Source organism: Zosterops lateralis, assembly GCF_965231275.1.
Source record: "Zosterops lateralis genome assembly, chromosome: 5".
NCBI classification, from domain to species: domain Eukaryota; kingdom Metazoa; phylum Chordata; class Aves; order Passeriformes; family Zosteropidae; genus Zosterops; species Zosterops lateralis.
In genome coordinates this window covers 23,108,110-23,122,407 of record NC_139766.1, presented here as the reverse complement: position 1 = coordinate 23,122,407, position 14,298 = coordinate 23,108,110, and the positions used below count along the sequence as shown (strand labels likewise).

Sequence of the window (14,298 nt, the reverse complement as noted above, 5' to 3'; positions counted from 1 at the left end):
GGAGGAACTATGGAATTTGCAACAGAAAAAGAGCTGCAGCCATGGAGAGGAAATCTCATCAATCTCTCATCTCCACCTGGAAGGCTATCCAGGAGAACAGAAGTCCCAAAAGAAGACACATGAGTATGCAATCTGAGTAGAAGTGGACAAAGAAACCCTGCCTCGGGGAGAATAAACTGTATATAAACCGCACTTTTGGTGGTGGGATTTATGAACAAGAGGGACTGGTAGGATAGAGGCCAGTCCAAAGTGCTCCCAGCTTCGATCCTGGGGTCAGGGTTGTCCTTTTATTGTGGCATTTCCGAGTTCGCTGTTATGTGAAATAAATTTTATTTTTTTATTTTTCAAATCCAGCTATCTCATTTATTACAGTGTTTAGCGATCCTAGATGTGTATTTAAAAACGTAAGAAAGGGTTTTTATAACCAAAAAAATTTTATTCTATTCCATCTGTTGAAACCTGTTTGGGAGGTGTTTTCTTCTTTATCTGTTGTAACTCCAGGAGAGAGGGGGTGACTGCCTTTCTGATAACAAGCCAGCTGTTGAAACTGAGTGGAGTATTGTTTCTTATCTCTGTTCACTCTTCCAATACCTCCAAGAAGATATCTTCTGTTAATAGGACCATTAAAGCTCACCAATGACATGATACAATTCATCATCCTATTGTGAGATGCTCCACCCGGGGAGAAGGAGCTAAACCATTTTCACCCAGATAAAAAGTAGCCACAAGTGTCAGCAGGCACTCCGGTGTTCCCACAGGACTCCCAAAGGAAGACCAGACCCATCTCTGGACCCCTGGCTCCACAGGATCATCTCTGCTTCCAACAGGACACATCTGCCACTCCAGGAGGGCTGACTTTGGACTGTTTCCAACACCCTGACCAACAGGGCATCAGGTTGTATTTCTGACTCTGTCAGGGTTTTCTAGGATTTCTTGTTTGTTTGCTTATTCTTTTGTACTACAACATTTATATTTTTAATATCCCTAGTAAAGAACTGCTATACCTATTCCCAAAATCATTGCCTGATAGCCTTTTAATTGCAAATTTATAATAATTTGGAAAGGGGGAGGAGGGGCTTACATTCTAAGGGAGACTCTAATCTTCCCTGGCAAATAACCTGTCTATCCAAACCAAGACAGAAAGGTTCACTGACCATAAGATGTTCATCAATTAACCAAATACATATTTACAGCATTAAAAATTTGACACTTTTTAAATTGGAATTTCCAAACTTTCAGATATTAATTTGAGGCATTAAAATAACTGCTCAAAGAAAACCACTATAGATGAACTTCAAACTGCAAATCTACTTATAACTACACTTTTGTTAGAAGAAGTGTTAAATATTTACTTTCTCTTTTCTTCCCCATTCCTGTGTTCCAGACTCAAAGTTACAGAAATAGCTCAACAAAGATGTCAGGAAGATTGCTATAATAATGCTTCATGATTCTATAAAACAATAATCACTTCCCATTCCTACGTTTTATATAAATGCAAACACTTCTGGTTTACAGTTAAGTGAAAAGTGCCTTACATCAGCACCTATGCCACAGTTCATTCAGGAGAAAGAGAGGAAAACATCCTACAGCTACTGACTTTATGTACCTAAATTTATTGTTCTGACTGGCAGAAATGAGCTGTAGCCAAATTACTGGTTCATCATCCCAACTTTCTGCCACCTTGCATTGTACATTTCCCTTGAAACACGAGGGAGTAGTCAGAATAGCATGAAAAGACCTGTACAGAGCAACAGCCTGGTTTGCAGTTTATTTTATTCAGCTAAGAGTGGGGTGCAGAACAAGAGATTTCTACATGTAATACAAAACTACACTGTTAGATCCGAGCTCAAATATCATACTGGCTCACACACAACAGAAGTGATTCGAGACATTTGTATTTCTTTAAGATTAAAACAATAATATTGCTTTATTCAATTAATGTTGAAGCATCATTAGGGACTGCACCATCTACAAGTAAAGCCATAGTGAAGAGCTATTCCTAAGTAAACAGCACAGCAAGCTTATTCACTCTCAAAGAATGAGCACACCAGTCCATCAGGTAAGATGCTGGTTTTAAGTTAAAACTTACTTGTAATACAAAATGGTCAACGCTGTGAAGGACCAGTCTCTCAAAATAGAGAACCAGTTTTCTGTACTAAAAGGGTCAAGTAGCAACACACAAAGTGAAAACAAGGGAAAGATTCCCAGTTCATCCACTCCAGGAACAGCGACAGCACCAATTCGAGTGGAAACAAGGTAGACATCAATCTAGAGACAGTAACAGTCCAGCACAAATCACATCCTTTAGAAATGTCACTGTTAAAAAAGAGTGGTGACAAAAACCCTGTTCTGCAGACATTTAAAGATGTCCTGCTGAAAGTAAAGCCATTCTTTAGAACCAGTTTAGAAGGTATTGCCTAATAAAGTTACAAAAGACCATAAAGGACAGACTGAAAGAGCGAGGAAAATCAAAACAAAATAACAAGGAGATAGTTTCCTTTTAGAGGCAGATCTGCTGGGCAAACGAAAGACAATATTTTAATACTTTTCCAAGACAGCAGCAGTGTTATTTCACCATGAAGTATTCACATTGACTCAAAAACTCACAGAAAACTGGGTAAAGGATAACACTACCAACATTGTCAACAGCAGAGTGGATGTTTATTTGGTAAAAAATTACCAGTATTCACAGTTCTACATTAGGCACCATATAAAAATCCACCAGGTTATGACACATTTAAAAAACAGTGAAGAAGCAGATTTGCAAGTGATTAGGTAATGCAACATAGTACCCCATGCCAGACTACACAAACTTCTAAGAGAAATACATAGAGGTCTGTGGGCGAAAAGTTTACACTGTATTTAAATGTCAAGCTATGCAATGCCACAGCTACTGAAGCAAAGCATTCAAGACACTGACTTGAGCATTCTAAATTAATCATTTAACACTAAAAAACACCTCAAGAGACTTATTTCTTTCCCAGTGAGGATTTCTGTTTAATTAGTAGCTTCAGTTATGCCCACCCCCCCAACTGAAACTTTAGGTTGTGTGGTGGTGCTTAAATTCAATTCCAATTGGGTTTTTACTGCTCCAGTTTGGTTTTATAATTTGTGTTTTATAATTTGTAATTATTACTATTGTTTAAGATGGCCTCTCCTTCCCTCTCCTTCTCTCCTTCCCTCTCCTTCTCCCCTTCTCTCCTTCCCCCAGACTTTCCCGCCAAAACCTTGGTTGTCCTGGTAACCCTATCCCATAATAGTTGTTTACCACTTTTCTGTTAAGTGTCAATCTTTAAGTTATATAACTTCCCCACGCCCTCATCATGTATTCCTCCTCCCCAAGTTACTTATTATTGGTTCAAAAGTTGTGCATTCCCTCATTATACGTTGGCAAAAGGTTGTGATTGGTCCCACGCAATCCCACCCCTGTAACCCACTCAATAAAGAGCCGTGCCATCTCGAGGCCAGCGTCTCTCTCCTCGGAGCGCTGCCTTGGGACCACGCACCCCTTGGTTGCACACCCTGAGAGTCCCGCCTTTCTATTCTGCGCACTATCCGCACCGTGGTCGGGTTTGCCCACGCCTCTGGCAAAGTGGCCCCCGGGTTGTAGTGGCGGCAGGGCTGGCCGGAGCTGCACCCATTGGAAAAGCCGAACCACTGCATAAGAGATAATATATGAGGATATCATATGAAATCATATCATATGCAGGAAAGCAACTTGCAGGAAAGGCCCTGCTGGTCACCAAGCTACACATGAACCAGTAGCGTGCCCTTGCAGCAAAGAAGGCTAATGGCCCACTGGCCTGCATTAGGAGTGCTGCCAGCAAGTGAAGGCAGTGATCCTGCCCCTCTACTCAGCAGTATGATACATTATCGTACTGAAGAGGGAGTGCAAAAAAAGTCCATTAAAACAAGGAATGGTCTGGAGCTCTTCTGTCTGACAAAAGTCTGAGAGGGTTGGAACTGTTTAGCCTAGAGAAGACTCGGGGGGGTCTCATAAACGTGCATAAGTAACTGAAAGGAAGGTTCAAAGAAAATGGAGCAAACGCTCTTTCAGAGGTGTCCAGTGACAGGACAAGAATCAATAAAATACAACATCTAAACCCTTTTCACTGTGAGGATGACTGACTACAGGTTGCCCAGAAAGGCTGTGAGATATTAGAGATATTCCAAAGCTGTCTGGGCAACTTGCTCTTGGTGATCCCACTTGAGGAGAGAACACAATGGCTTGTATTACATGCTTTTACTACAAGCAGTAACTTGATGATAAATTTTTCATGTCACAATAAGCTTCACAAAGTTGTAAAAACAAGATGATTAAAGTGGAGATGTTAACTAAAGACTTCCATTGAGTTTTACCAGTGATTTGGCTCACAGAAGTATTACCAGGAAAAAAAAAAGGCAGAACAAATCGCAATATATTTAACTATCCTCTTCACTCTAAAACAAAACTAGTCCACTACCTGGATCAATGTTGCTTAAAATAGTATGTATCTGAGGCACATAAGAAAAAAGTTCTTTTAATTCCATACTTGGATACTACTAAATCTTAAATTAAGCTAAGCATCAAGTTACTGGGTATTCCTAACTGAAGCCAGGGATACCGATAATAAGGGAGGGTTGGACTGAGACAGGTGTAGATATGACCAGTATGGTTAATCCTACGAAGTCCCCCTATTTCATCTAAAATGGCAGGTTATATACTCTTTCAGATAGTTTACAAATGCAGATATATTTTCATTGGCACACAGCAAAGGAAAGAATGTAAACACACATTGTTTGGTTTACCCTTAAGGTGGCTAACACCCGCATACTAACAATTTTATTCAAAGACCTTCAACACCCTATTATCTTTCCCAAACACCTTAATATCTAATTCTAGCTGCGCCATGGCTGAGAACTTTTTTGCTGTGTCACAGGCCTTGGGCCCCAACTAGGCCTCAGCTAGGCCTCAATATCTATATATAAATCATGTTTTCTTTCCCTAAGGAATTTAGCAACACCTAACCACAACCAGAAAAATGGTTTCTTAGGCTCTTTATTTTGTCTCCACAGTTTCATGTGAAAGCAATCTCAGATTCCCCGCTATGATTTATTTTACAAACTCCTCTGACAATATCTACTGTTCTTCTGCATGTTTCACCTCTTGTAGTCTCCCTTATTCCACATGTACACATCCCTCCCTACCAAGTACCAGAACAGGCAGGACAAGCAAATTCTTTGCCATATCAGACTGAGAACAGACAGGCCCATCAGCTGGCAGGTGAAACAGTATTGCTTATTTGGTCTTTCCTACCCATCTGTATTTTCAAAACCTTTCAAGAACTTAAATGCAACAAGGCCTCCATTCTGTCAGTTTGACTGAAATTGCCAAGTAGACAGAGATGTTACTAGGGAAGAACAGACTAAACCACAAGATATAAACCAAACTTGCCTGGGGAACTTACAGACTCACCAGGTGCCTATTTTTTGCTTCTGAGTATGCACAACTGCCTTAGCCAAGGTGGCTACATACTGCCTAGGCCAGGATTTATAAACACAGTAGAACAGAAATCAACACAAAAGCTCACTGATTGTTCAAACACAGCTCTGAGCTCTTACCCTTCCATGGTTGCATAAAACTGAAATGGCTTAAGGATAGAGGCAACAACGGCAGAAATCTGACCACTTATTAAAGCTTTAAATCACTGAATTACTTGCAGAGTTAACTGTTCAGCTATCCTAAACAGCATACCAATCCCATCTTAGTTGCCTTACCCCTAGTTTTAAAGGAACCCCTAAATGTTTTCTGTTCTGCACAGGGAGCAGGAACTAGACACCAGCAATATAATAAAGTGCCAGGAAGAACTGTTGGCACTACCAGGGGCATGAGGTCCATTACTGAAGTAATATGCTCAAAAAAGGGAAAAATCTTGAATCCAGATTGCTAAACTGTCAGAAGGAGAAAGCATAATTGATAAAAAACATTAATTATCTGCTTAGCATATTTTTTTCCATTCTCTCATATCAACTCTAGCCATTTCTTAAGAGAAATACAAAACTGTGTTGTACTATTGCATATAGATTTCCTCAGATTTAGATGATCTGCAATCATTTGTCCATTGCTCTTCTACATTAGTTCAAAATTCTAACAATTCTTTACGTGTCTTTCAGTATTTGTAAAAATTATTTTTCATTCATTCAGCTTATAAGCTTTCAAACAACAATAATGTTCAAATATTCACTGAAAACTATCACTTAATCTGGTTTAGGTACAATCGTTCTTGAGTTGAACCATCAGACAATTTCTTATGCAAAGGTGAACTTAAGTTTGTATTTGTTAATTACAAAAACTATCAGGAAGTGAAAGGACATGCACAGTCAAGTTCTATTGCTTATCACTTGATCTGCCCACATGTTTATAAACTCATAGACTAATTCTAGTTAATTACTTTTATAATGCTCTCATTATAGTTTGAATGCAAAAGTTTGTGATTACATTTACATTCAAAACATAATTTCCCATACTGCATGTAAAAGAGCAAGATTTAAACTTTGGTTTCATCTTTGGCAAGGATGAAGTGATCATTTAATATTCAAAAGTATTCCTTTTTAGAATATTAGAATACATTTTATCTATCTACCAGACAAGTGCATAGGGATCTAATGAATAACCAACATATAATGCTTCACAGCAACTGTCAGGCTAATAGCTTATTCATGCAAAAGTCAACATAAAACATCTACTCTGCTAACAAGTAAGAACTTGCTTGCAAACAATCCAACCATCAAAACCACCGATAAAAATCTCATCTTCCTATGAACTTCTCCTACATCTCCTCACCACATACACACTACTTGTAAACTTTTAACTAATTTGCTAATTCAGCCATATGACTATTTGTATTCTTTACAGTTCAAACTCTATGGATTTGAGTCTTGTCTTACTTTACACCATGAATATGTATCATATGATACAGCCAGGTGCTGTGAATATTGAATCTGTTTTAAGGCAGTACTTTAGCCTCATTTTGACAAGTTCTGTTGGTTCTGAGATTGAGGCTACAGTAAGTCCCAGAAGAGTGTGAACTTTTTAACTTGTAACAAATGATACTACTTCCACCCAAATCAACTCAAATCTGTTCTAGATAGATCATATAATCATCGTCCTTTATTAAGTTCTTTTCAAGGGAGTCAATGTATTTGCTATTTGACAAAAGCATCAGCTAAGGCAGTGAGACAAGCCTATCCACACGCATTTTCAAAGAAATTAAACCAGTACTCACTCTACCTTATATTTCATGGTTTTACAAAAACATCTCGAACAATTTTGTGAACAGTCTTCCACTTACTTTGAAAATTTGGTGGATGATCTTGGAAGAATCCAAGCTACCATTCAAAAATTTTTCTTTAAAGTATATCCTGTTGTTATAGAAGACATCAGGATTTTTAACATCAGTTGTACTTAGAACTGCCAGAAGAGGTAATTAATTGGCAAAGTATTCCTCTGAACAGACTGAAATCAATAATCAACTTTAAAGAAATTTGTCCTTTGGAAAATGCCAGCAAAGTCCATAAGACATAATTAAACATCAGCAGCCCTGCTCGATTATTAGTCATTGTACCTTGCAGTAAGATGGGAATAAAGATATATCTCATATAAAGATCAACCTTTTCAGTTCCTTCTCTTTGTAGTACACTTTGGCATTTGTTTCAAATCCCTTTCAACTTTCATGACCACCATAGAAAGGGTGCAGGTCAAGTCTGCACAAATTCTGACAGCCTGGAGGAGGTTGGCTATTTTGGTAGGTGGAGCTACCACATTTTGAACTGCAAAGTAATGAAAACACAAAGACTGTTCAGAAAACAATTTACGAGGAACCTTAACATTTCAAATAATTATCTGTGGTGGGAGATACCAACAAAGATATGGATTGACTGAGGGAAACAATGTGACTGATCATGTCATGAACAGGGAGAAAGACCATCTCTCTTCTGTATTTGTATCATGAGTGAATTCTAAAGGAATTTATTAACATTCCCAAAGCAGAGAGATCTCACAGTTGAGAAAGCAGATTTTTTCACTTTAGTAAACGCTAGTATTTCTAAATTAATTGGATTGCTTTTATCACCCTTAGCACTTATTTTCCAGCAGTATTTTACTTTGTAGAGAGTTCAGATAAAGCTAGATTCTTGCATGTATTCATGCTTTAGCATTCTTTTATCGTTTTCCTTTGTGCAAATGTCAAAGCTACTCCCTTTGAAAATTACTTTCACTTGGAACAGTCTTACTACTTTCCTGCTAAAAAAATGAAATAAAGCAAAACCCAGTCAGTATTGTTGGAGTGATGAGATGTGATTGTGCATTTGCTTATTTCATAAGAATTATAAATGAATTATTCTTATTCATAAGAATTTCTATAAAGCAGTATTTTCTCTAACAGACTCGGTATCAATTTTCCTGTTTTTCTTATAATGATTAAAAGATTCAAAGACTTCTCATGCATTTTGAAAAGATCAAAATTGAACGTTACAGTAATGCTGACAGTCTTCTATAAAGCATGCTTTGATAAAGAGCGTAAGTGTTGAAATCACATAAAAATGGTCCAAACACCAGCATATGAAGACCACAGAAGAGCAAAGTCATTGCTGCTTATGCACACTTGCCAGAAAGAAGCCCTTACACGATGTATTATATAAGATGACAAAAAAAAAAAAAAAAAAAAAAAAAAAAAATTTCAGATGTGAGGAAGACTATGTACCCTTTCAGGCTAAAATCACATTCCTTGTGACATAACTTGCTGTTAGAACTGAGTAAATACAATACTTACCTATAACACCAGAATCATCTTTAGTTGTTCAAAGAATCATCTAGTTCCATTTGTCTTCCTCTTTCCAAAAAAATTGAGGTAGCAGAGAAAAATCTAGAGGCAGAAAAATTCCCACTGGAGGGGAGAAAAGAAAAAGGAATCATCTTAAAAGCAGATTCCCTATTCTGTTTAGATAAAACTTCTTTCAATTTGTTTTGTGATTCTTACACTTACTGATAGGAATATGCTAAAGTGTGTCAGTGAACAATGTCACCCTAGTTCCTTCCACAACTTCAAGTTACATACCCATCAACAAAGACTCATAAAAAAGAGGAGAAATTAATATGAAATGTGAATATGTAAATTCTCAAGAAACACTGGTTTACAGAGACAGTATCTACTGGGAAAAAACAAATCAAAACCAAAAACAAACAAACAAAAACCCACCAAAAAACCAAACTAACCCTAGTCCACTGTCACCCTTATCTTTGATTCTCCTCCCTGAAGGGAAAAGCAGTGAAGAACTGATCTGCCACACAAAGCACTTAAGCTGAACACTGGTGCCAAAGAATAACACTGACTGCATTGGTGAATAAAGCGAAGTACCACCACTAAACATGCTTCCCTAAATGGAGCAGCTCTAAAATTCACACTTACAGTGGTTCTCAAACCTTACCTATTTACAGTCCACTAAAATTTTTCTTACCAGAGTTAGATTCTACTCAAAAAATCCAGCCCGCTGAAATAGTATATGTATCCTTTTGGCTTGGTACCAAAGAAATTACGATATGCACTTGGAAATGAAAGAAAGTAGCCTTACATGATACCTGCAGGCATAATGTGATACCTAATATGTAACCTCTCACAGTCTGATCTTCCTTACAAGCTTCAAGAACCTTGCAGGTCTCTGAAGGGTAATACCACCTCATCCTTGCATCTGGAGCACATCATCCCATCTCTCCCATATGATTGCTTTTTAAGGCTATGCAGCCAAATAATACATGTGTCTATGGTCAGCATTGCCTTGCTGGTACCTTTGAATGAAAGATTCTGTTCTTACAACAAAAAGCAAGAGTGGATAGTCAGGTTTGTAACTTCTTCACTTTTCTACTTGGTGAGACTGCTCTAAAGAAAAGCAATTTAATTGCTATGGAGAGAGGAAACTAAGAATTTTGTAAGGGAAATGTAAAATCATACCATAATTTCTTAAGAGCTGTAGAAACTTTCATTATTGGCTCATGTTATCTCTGATTAGGTAATCTTTTTTACCATATCATGAAACACTGAATTACATCAACAAAGCCACAAGACATAAAAATAAGCAAACAATAATCTTTTTAAAAGCATGGGTGATGCAAAAGTCCAGAGTTGGAACAAGTCCACCAACATGAATTGTCATTGTTAGCAACAGCTTGCAAGTACTGCTTAACCATGATGGTCTAATGGAAGATTTTCTTCATCTTCACTCTAATTCTTTTCTATTTTAAATTAGTAGTTATTGCATTTTGGTGTAACACCTTAGTTTACTGCCATGGTGTAAACATGCTGCCTTTGGTAGCAGACTTGCCCATGCAGAGGACATCACTGAGGAATGGATGGTTCAATGAGGCTGACACACAGCAGAAGAAAACACTATTTGACTCAGATTTGGGTCATTATTTATTATTATTTTGGTTTTATCTTGCTTTATGCTCCTTAGCATTGTTCAGCAAGGGAAAAACAGGAAAAACATAAAATGGGAATACAATCTGACCTATCAGGAATGCACCTATGAAGTTCAGGAACAGGGTGCTGCCTTTTTTTTTTTTTTTTTTTTTTAATATTAATCCATATATGCCCCTGGAAACTCCCAGGCAAAAAGAACTTTATGAGAAATGATCAGATGATTTCTGGCAAAATCGATTAATTGCTCATGCAAATACATTGTATGACCTGTTTTTAAAAAGGATCCACCCATCCAGTACATAGAGTTTGTCTCGATAGAAAAGCTTCACCCACGTTACCGTGAGTTCAAATTTTTATTCCTGTTCATGCTCGTAGAAGACCTGAGCAATAATTCTTTCTTCAAAAAATGAATTTGGAGTTTTGTTTGGAGATGTATTTGGAGTTCAGCTCACGAAATTTCATAACCAACTTTTAAGTAAAAGAAAGGCACGAGGCCAAGCCCTCCTTTGACTGCCGTGCCATTCACTGCCCCAGAGCCGAGCAGGACCGGGGCGGCCGGGCTGCAGAGGGGCTGCCCGGGGCTCACGGAGCTCAACCACGCCGAGCTCAAAGCCACGAGCCACAAAAACGCTTTAAGGAAAAACATTAACCAGCAATGTATATAATCAGCAGCTCTTTGATGTTCAACACTTATACTTCTTTTTGCTCCCCGCGTACTAACGCCGCTCCCGATGGAGTAGTGAGTTGGCAGCCAGCCCTGCTCTAATCTTTTCGACCAGTCTCAAATTAAAAAAAAATAAATGTTTTCCACTATTTCATACAGTGCTGGTGAAGGTTAAGAGACACGGGGTTAAGCCCCCGAGAGCTGTGTCAGTGCACTTGTACCATGTCTCCGCTGTGACCGCTTTGCACAAGCCGGCCGGGGGCCGCCCGTCTCGGCGGGACCGGACCGGACCGGACCCCGCGCCCCGCCCCGCCCCGCCCCGCCCCGCCCCGCCCCGCCCCGCCCCGCCCCGCCCCGCCCCGCCCCGCCCCGCCCCGCCCCGCCCCGCCGGGTGAGCGCCGCTGTTCCCGCCGAGCGCCGCGGTTCCGCCGGGCCCGCTCAGCCCGGGCACGGGACACGGCCCACGGGGCACCGGCCCCCCCGGGCGGCCGCGGCTCCTCCACAGCCGGCCGGCAGGAGGGAGCCCGCCCCCAGCCCTCGCAGGCGCCGGCCCTCGCCCTCCTCCTCGCTCTCTCCTCCCCCTCCAGCGGCCGCGGCCCCCTCCCCTCGCTGCCGAGCCCCCACCGCCCTTCTCACCTCTCACGGTCCGGGAAGGGGGCGCGGCTGGGAGGGGGCGGAGAAAGAAAAAAATGTCAAGGAAGGCCCCTGCACCCTCTGCCGTCCCCTCCCGTGCCCTCTCTCCCCGCCCCGCCCGGAGGCCGCCAGCTTTCCCGCTCCGCCGGGAGCCGCGGGCGCTGCGCGCTCCCGCTGTCGCGTCCCCGCGGCCCCGCTCCGGCCCCTCCCCGCGCTCGGGCGGCCCGGGGGCGGGGTCATGAGGAGCCCCGCCCCCTGCCCGCGGGTCCCGCCCCCTCCCCGAGGCGGGAGCGGCGCGTGGCCGCGTGTGGCGGGGCGGGGCCGGGCCGCTCCCCTCAGGCTGAGGCACCGCCCGCGCCGCGCGCCCCCTGCCGGCGGGGCCAGGGAGGCGACAGAGGAGGCGGTGGCCGTGTCAGGTCGCTGCGTGTCCGTCCTTCTTCCAAAAGCACAAAGCCAAACGTTTCCGTAGCCGCACGCTGCCCCATTTCAGAGAAATAAACCTCTGGTAATACACACCGCAGCCGTTCACCTCCTCTCGGGACCCTCTACTCGATGCTGAGGCAGCCGGTCCTGACTGCCTCATGTGCAAACACACCCCCCCTTTCCTGTCCTTGTCACACAATGCCGGACCAGTGCCCGCTGCCATCCAGAGGTAGATGATTTTCCGAATTAATAGACCGTGTGACAGCCAGATGCACCTCAGCTGCTCAGTGTGGTTTGAGGGTGCAGGAGGCCGTTGCTGAGGCAGGGCGGTGCAGTAACAGATACAGACCCCGCGTTCTGCAGGAACCGCGGCCTGCGGGCCGTGCGCCTCACCCGTCTGACAGCTCCCACCCCGGCTGGCAATACATGAATGAGCCACTTTTAACTAAACTTGACAGGAAGATGGGGGTGTCAAAGATGCTAGTTGTTCCAGCTGTGTAAAAATTACTAGCTCGGTGGAGGGAAGACTGTCCCCAAGAAAGAAAACTCATGTTTTCCAGTTTGGTGTGTGGCCAGGCCAGACACACTCGGTTCAGCCAGTTCACACACACACCCACACACACACTCAGAACTGCCCGAAGGTACCAGTGTCTGAAGTTTACGGTGTCCTTGAGGGATGTGCAGACAGATCATACGTGGGCACTCTGAACTCAGAAACAAAACTAAAATCTGCCATCACAGTAGCCCTAAAATACATATGCCCCTTCGGCTTATTGCAGAGTTCTTGGAAGCCACTTTCTGTAGAATCTGATGCTCAACGTATCCCACAGGTTAATACTATATCAGCCTGAGGGTGGGTGGAATCCCATAGGGCAAGATCTATTCTGACCTTGGGCACTACCATCAGTGGTGATAGTCTGTACCAGAAAGAGACAGATACAGACAGTACTTGAAAAGTCCTCCTGCAGTTTTCCAGTATTTTCTCCATTTCTTCTGGGCAGATAGAATGGGTGAACACCAAACAACACTGAAAACAGGAAAATATAAGTAACCGATACAGAAGATACTGAAGGGGCAATGCAAATTAACAAAAACAAAGTAGAGCTAAACTACTAATGGATAACATGTAAATTACATAATGTCTTCCTTTTAAATGCATACTTATGATTTTTTGTATCTCATTGCTTCTTTATATCCTATTATACCATACTGTCAAAAAGTAAGTGTTCATTTTGCTTTCATTTCATTGCTTTCATTGCATGAATGTGCTACGTTTAAAATGTCATATTAATAAATTTATATTCACTACAGCTTCATTAAGACTCTTTCTATAGAATGAATACTCTATTTGCTTCTACTTGCCTTGCTCATTTTCTGAGATAACTAGATGACAAGAAGAGAATTTTGAGTTTGTAGGGCATTTCTTATTTTAATTTCAACAGTATTACTTCGTTTGGGTAGTACTCAATATTTAATGGCTTGTGGGAAAAATACTTCAGAAGGCAGCTTTCTGAAATAATGAAATCCTTTATACTGTATTACTCTATATTTGAGTCAAGTTGTTTGTTTTTACATATGCATTATTCAGAGTACTTTTATTCAGAACATTTCAGAAATGTTCTTTGCAGTCTCATCTATAATAAAAATTTATAGAATATCATGGTGGTTCTCAAAATTAAATACTTCACTTTTAACTGGAAAGTTTAGCTGAAAAATTGTGACTATGGTATATAGAAATAGCAACGACTCTATCCAGCCTTCTTGTGGTGTAAAGAATAGTCAAATGCAAACTGAAGACACTTGACAGATTGGCAACACATCTGTCATCTTTTAAGAGTACAGCAATGACATGAACAACTCATCCTCAGTTCATTGTACTTAGTATATCACTGATTGCCAGTTCAAAAACTTTAGATTGTAATGATCAAATCAATAGTCTATTAGAGTCTAAAAGATTCTCTATTACATAACATTATCTTCCACCTAGCCCCATGCAAATGTATATAAATAAAACAATAAAATCCCCCTAACTGACTCATGTACTTCTGACTCATTTTTATAATGAGGGTCTGACTCATTTTAAAAAAATTTCTTGGCCAAATGAGAACAAAATTCCTTTACAAA

At 41.1% G+C, this 14,298-nt stretch overlaps 1 protein-coding gene across 3 annotated transcripts in view; it reads right to left on the bottom strand.

Annotated features, from left to right (window-relative positions):
- KLHL5 (kelch like family member 5) overlaps positions 1–11,904 on the bottom strand; it is a gene marked incomplete at its 5' end in the record, with an annotated part of 52,317 nt that extends 40,413 nt beyond the window's left edge. For 2 of the 3 annotated variants that reach the window (XM_083861819.1, XM_083861820.1), the window contains 2 exons: positions 8,811–8,924; positions 11,755–11,904. The remainder of the gene's footprint in view (positions 1–8,810; positions 8,925–11,754) is intronic. The other variant, XM_083861821.1, reaches the window with a different exon arrangement.
- Positions 11,905–14,298: the final 2,394 nt, after the last annotated feature.